A 6,488-nucleotide genomic window follows, 5' to 3' on the forward strand; every position below is an offset into this window, starting at 1 on the left:
TCTGCACCCCAATTAAAGGCACGAGTAAAGGAGAGAAGCAACCCAAAGGTGATGCGATTTAAATAACTCCTTTTAATTGGCAGCGGCTCGGAGGGCTTCGCTGGCAATTATCACTAGTGACCCACAGCAATTATCACCTGCTCCCAGCAGACAAAAGGCAATTTCCGACTAATTTAGTGCTAAGCCACAGGAGTTGTGAGAGCTTGACCTTTCAGTGGTGATTTGGAGGAGGCAGGGGCACATTTCGAGGCCAAAGCGTCGTTCTAAGACTGTGACAGCCAACTGTACCATCTTGACCTTGATGTTGTGCTGAAAGCCCGGGGGACCGAGGTCGATTCAGTGTCGCATCACGTCTCTTAATCTGCTTAGTCAGGCAGATCTAATGGCAGTTTGAATTGCCTGTTGTTTTCCCTGAGTGCTTGAATGTTGACTTAATCAATTGACTTTGCTGTCTGCCACCATAATATAATAAACATAATATAATATAAAAACAACATGCTGCATCACCTTTTGCTAGAGATTAGAGAAATGATCTCCTTCAGGCACACACATTATGGACACATATTTGTGCTAATAGGGTTGCAGTTATTGTCATTGGAGCCAGCCGCCATAACAAGGGCTAAATAGTGTGGACATTACATTTTTGATTAATTTGGCATCTTAATATTACAATCAGTTTAGAAAGTGAAGACATGCCATGCTGGTTTTGTGTCATGCCTTCCTCTGATGCCTGGTCAACTCAAGTCAAAACTTAAGCGGGTAAGCAGTAAACATTTGTGCGATCACAAAAATACTTGGAAGATGCAGACCTCTGCAGGATAACGGGAAGCACGCTAACTTGTGACCGGGTCACCGGGTGTGCGGGGGTGCAGAGGACACTCATGGGGACAATGCAGAAGCATGATACTCTCCATCACTGGTTTCTAACCAGGGGTTCTTGCACCCCAGGGGGTACTTCTGCTGTTACCAGGGACTACGTGCAGAGACTGTGGAGCAGCTCAAATAGTTTTAAAAAATACAGATTTGATTAAAAGAATAAATCCACATATTACCAATAAGTCAACTGTAGCACAACATGTTGCAGGTCTGCACTAGTGTGTGAAAGGTTAGCAAGCAGGCACATAGGTTTAGCTAATAGTAATGAATAAATGGTAGAAATAACTAGTTAAAAGCAAAGACTTAACAGTTTGAATGAATAGCCAAAGTAATGGAGAAAACAGCTAGAAGTTGATGTAGCGAGAGGTTGAAATAGCTGAAAGTAATGGCTTAAAGTAACGTTAAAGGATAAATGGCTCAAACATTCAGCCTTTATTCCAAGTAGTAGTACTGCACCAAGGGCAACCTGCACAATTAGTTCATTTACATTTAGCATATTATTTAAGCAGTTGCACATTTTGTTTTCCCATCCTGTATATATTTATATATTTGTTCTTATATTTTATTCCTGTTGTTGTTATTAATATTATTGTATGTATACTGTATGTATATTTTTTCCTAGTATCTCATTCATATTTATATTCTGTGTTGTGTGACTAATGTGCGTGTGCTGCTGTAACAGCGTAATTTCCCATTTTTTGGGATCAATAAATATCTATCTATCTATCTATCTATCTATCTATGTATCTATCTATGTATCTATCTATCTATCTATCGATCTATCGCTGTCACTCTATATATCTATCTATCTATCTATGTATCTATCTATCTATCTATCTATCTATCTATCACTCTGTCACTCTATCTATCTATCTATCTATCTATCTATCTATCTATCTATCTATCTATCTATCTATCTATCTATCTATCTATCTATCTATCTATCTATCTATCTAGTGGCCCAGAAGGCTTGTAGTGTGTTGGATTTCAGACCAAATCATCCTCAATAATGACATTTCAAATGTTGAGATAATTACCAATATCAAAATCAGAATCCGCTTTATTTGCCTGTTACGAGGACACATACGAGGAATTTTTCTTTGGAGCATCGTTGCTCACAATGTGTTTACACAAAAACAAAAACAACATATACACACTAATATATACACACTAACATATACATACTATAAACAGAAACAATATAGAGGCGTGAGTGCAATGAAGAGTTCAATAAGAAAATTTAAATGTGGAGCATAGTGCAAAGGATACTGGGATAAATAGTATTATGTTATTATATTACAATATGAACATTATGGACATAGGAAATGAGAATGATGAATGAATAACAAATAATAAGTGAGATGTGAGAATGGGAATGATGAGTAAATAGTAAATAATGAATGACAATATTCACTTTTATGTAATGATGAGTGTTATACATTTGGAAGATAGATGACGGGCGGTGTGAGTGAGTTTATCTGACGGCGCTGTGGGGGGACCAAAATGGTTGGGAGCCACTGGTGTACATGACGGTCCTGGATCAAGGACAACTCCGCTGTGATGAGAGGTACGACTGTTATCTCATTTTTATGCTTCATGTGCTCAGCAGGACACGGCAGCAGGGCGATGCCCTGTAGCTTCTAAACACCACGTACCAGGGCAGGCACACTCTTAGAAAAGAGTCCAGGTTTATAAAAGAACCCGAGCCGAGCTCTGAAACGTCTGATGGTGTGTAATTGAAAAGGGCGTTCTGTGCTAGCAAAGTCTTTCATTTCACCCTAACTGGAGCCCGATGAAGAAGCTATTTTGGGCCTGCGGAGCGTGCTGAAGGTCAGCGGAGACCACGGGCTTTGATCCTGCAGAGAGATGCAGTCTGGTTTATGAATGAGCTGCTGCAGGGGTGCTTGCATCAAGGTCCCCGAAGTGGAATACAAACACCTCACAAGTACTCACGCTCATTATTGTACCATCAACTTTGTTATATATTTGTAGTTCTCCATGTCTCTCTTTGTCTCTTCTCTGTCTCTCTGTCTCTCTCTCTTTCTGTCTCTCTGTCTCTTTCTCACCCCCAACCGGTGGAGCCAGACCTGGGAGATAAATAACATCCCAGAGTCCGGTCTAGACCTGCTCTTTATGGAAAGACCTGGGAGATAAATACCATCCCAGAGTCCGGTCTAGACCTGCTCTTTATGGAAAGACCTGGGAGATAAATACCATCCCAGAGTCCGGTCTAGACCTGCTCTTTATGGAAAGACCTGGGAGATAAATACCATCCCAGAGTCCGGTCTAGACCTGCTCTTTATGGAAAGCGCAATGAGATAACTGTTGTAATGATTTGGCTCTATATGAATAAAATTGAATTGAATTGACTTGAATCATACCACTAGAGCAGAGATCTTCAAGAAGGGGTCCAGGACCCCTAGGGGGTCCTCAGAGTTACTGCAGGGCCACCAAATTATAATTTTTTTAAACGTCTTTAGATGATTCCAACATATTAGTAACAAATATAAATCAGCTTATGTGAAAATAAAACATTGATGATAGGTTGCCTATAGGTAAGATAGTCACTATCCATGGTTCATCCTAAGGATTCACTCTGCCACATGTTTAGCATTAAAACATTTATAAAACCAAATAAAACCGTCATTATTTTAATGATTTAGAGGCCTATGCCCTAAAATGTTGTGCAGGAAGGCCTTACATTACATTTAGCTGACACTTTTATCCAAAGTGACTTACAACCTCTATACATGTCAGAGGTCACACCACTCTGGGGCAACTAGGGTTTAAATGTCTTGCTCAGGGACTCATTGGTTGATGTATTGCTGTGGGAATTGAACCTGAGTCTCCCACACCAAAGGCATGTGTCATAATCACTGCGCCATCACCAGCCCTTTAGGCTACCCTACACGTTATTGGAGGCCCAGTTTAATAGGCAACCTCATTTTATACACTACATGGAGGGGTCCCGTCTCTCACTCCCAGGTATGGACACATGCATCTGTGAATTTAGATTGAAAAGAAAACAAATAAACAAAACCAAAGTAATATTTGAGATGAAAGAGAAATTCATAGGCAAAAGTAAAGATTTGTGTGATTTCCAGTCCTCAGACGTCAACGTGCTCCACATAAAAAAGGTATAGGAGTCGTGTGGAAGCATCCATTTGAAGTTACAGTGAGCAGAACGCATTGGGATTGTTACTTGCAGCAGATATCTTGGTTCTTGCCAGAAAACAACCTGTCACAGCACGTGCTCGAGGCGCCAGTCGTTCAGGACTGAGCGCATGTTTATGGTCCATTGCTCACGGGAAACAGTCGGCCCAGTCATCCTCTCTGTTGTGTGTGTGTGTGTGTGTGTGTGGTCGGCTCGGCTTGTGGGGTCTGGCTTGACTGACCAGTGATTAGGTTGTCGATTGCTTACAGTCCCAGAAGCATCAGACCATTTCACTTTAACAACGCGGTTACTGTTTTTGATGAAAAAGTTAAAAGAAATACAAAATAAAAGCTAACAATAAAAGGGAGTATATTGGCTTTTTAAAGGGGAGTCTACTCTGTGGATACATTAAACAGTCGTCAAGTCTTACAATTTGGAAGGATGCAGCACATTATTCCATTTCGCCTGTTTGTGACCTTTGCTTTCCGCTCTGCGATTCTTTAATTTGATATCTGCTATTGACACATCTGCAGTTGTCAGGGTTACATAGCTTCTCTCACACATAGCCACACATTCAACACTCCTGCGTCGAGTAACCCGCTTCTTTTCATGCTTCTCTACCTTTTCATACAGATGGAAAAGCTAAACAAAAAAAACATCTTTAATTGGTTAGAATGGATAGTATTGTGTTGACAGTCCAAAGCGGCTGCAGGAGTGTTGTGTTGTGTTTGCCTGCTCTGCTTCATGCATCTCACTCTGAGTATCTATTAGTCATAAGCTCCACTAAGCTTCCCAAGGTTTCTTGGAATATCCTGCATGGATGGTTTTCTGACATGGGCTTAATAACAGTGGCTCCGAGTGAAATATTTAACCTTTCGGGTGCGCATGTTTCTGAATACGTGAGCGGAGTTCCTCCTCGAGAATCGTGTCCGTCAATCATGAGCAGGTGATGGACAGCGCTGTGTTTATTTCATTGATTAAAATCACCGGCCACGTCCCAATACTGCCAATCAGACAGCTGGAGGCAGATACAGATTCTGGGTTAGAGCCCACACTTCCTAATGTCTTGTGAGAAAGACCAACCCATTCTCACTCCCAGCTCATTAAATCCTGACGCTTGGTCGGTTTCTCTCAGATACAGACCCAAAAATCACCCTTTAGTGTCTGTACAGGACGCACCGGGGGGGCAGTTGCTCCACCACCGAGCTGTGAGATGATGAAACAGGAAATGAATGAAACTAAATTATGTTTCTTTTCCTAACCTTTATCTAAATCCTTTACTGCTTAAATTGTCTCTCATTGTCCGTAGTGTTGTACAGGAGAAACACACAATATTGGGGGGGGGTGACATGTGGTAAATCGACTGGATACTCTCGCTTTTTCACTTCCTGCCTGAACGCCTCGTGTGAAAATAGACCAGGCGTGTATCTTCAGCGTAGCGGAGAGCCGCTTCACGCAGTCTACGTGATACGCAGGTAAATGCAGCATAATCCCTTGGAAAGCTCCAGGATATCCATATACCCGCATACCCAGACCCCCACTTTGATAAAACCCCACCCTCCCCCAAAGACCCATTCTGACCTCTATATATACTATATATATATATATATATATATATATATATATATATAGACATTTATTGATCCTTTTGAAAATTCATCTTGCAACATACAGTTCATCAGATAGACAGACAACAGACAACACACAAGAACAGGACCACAACCCTCCCCCCCACCCTTGTACAACAACAATACACAAAACCAACTATTATATGTACCAACTATTATAGTAAAGTGCAGTGTCATTATCACCAATGTGCTATCAGTGATAAGGTGCATCATCAGTGCAGTGACTTTAATATTACACCAAAGTGTAGTATTATCACACAGATACACTATATCCACTACAATCGTTGTAACTACACCTCTGGCTTCATGCACGCGTCACGCATGCTTCTGGGAATCCGTGGTGGAATATCAAGCACTGACATTGAAGTCGCCGCCTCCAGAACACGCTCGGTGGAAAATAGGTGTTTTACATACTAACATTTTTTTAACATCACCATGTGTTGTTGTGAAACGACATCACCTAGTTTGTAACTTTTTATAACACCAGTCCAGAGTTCCCAGGACACACTGTATGACTGTATTGTTGATGTATTATTTTTGGGTTATTTTCTTCTATCCATTTGAGCCGAGTCTGGCAGCTGTGAAAATCATTTTGTGCAGTGGGGGTGGGGGGGTTACATGTTAGTGTGGATGCTTATTGATTACTCCGGGCCGAGGGTGATTAGAATCCTTCGAAGGGGAAAGACACTCACTTCAACCTTTCAGACGGCTCCCATGCTGTACATTTCAATCAGAAGTGGTCCGGTGCTGCTCGTCTGTCATGACACAACACAGCAGCTTGTATTCAACCTGACAATGACGGAGATGTGTGTGTGTGTGTGTGTGTGTGT

The 6,488-nt window shown here is 41.5% G+C and overlaps 1 long non-coding RNA gene across 1 annotated transcript in view; it reads right to left on the minus strand.

The window, feature by feature from the left end:
• Positions 1 to 779: 779 nt before the first annotated feature.
• Positions 780 to 6,488, minus strand: part of LOC116697675 (uncharacterized) — a 10,308-nt gene continuing 4,599 nt past the window's right edge. Inside the window, exons 2-3 of the long non-coding RNA XR_004334027.1 lie at positions 5,950 to 5,954; positions 780 to 793 (exon numbers count right to left, since the gene is read on the minus strand). This is a non-coding gene — a long non-coding RNA (uncharacterized LOC116697675). The remainder of the gene's footprint in view (positions 794 to 5,949; positions 5,955 to 6,488) is intronic.

Source organism: Etheostoma spectabile, chromosome 2 (genome assembly GCF_008692095.1).
Source record: "Etheostoma spectabile isolate EspeVRDwgs_2016 chromosome 2, UIUC_Espe_1.0, whole genome shotgun sequence".
Taxonomy (NCBI): domain Eukaryota; kingdom Metazoa; phylum Chordata; class Actinopteri; order Perciformes; family Percidae; genus Etheostoma; species Etheostoma spectabile.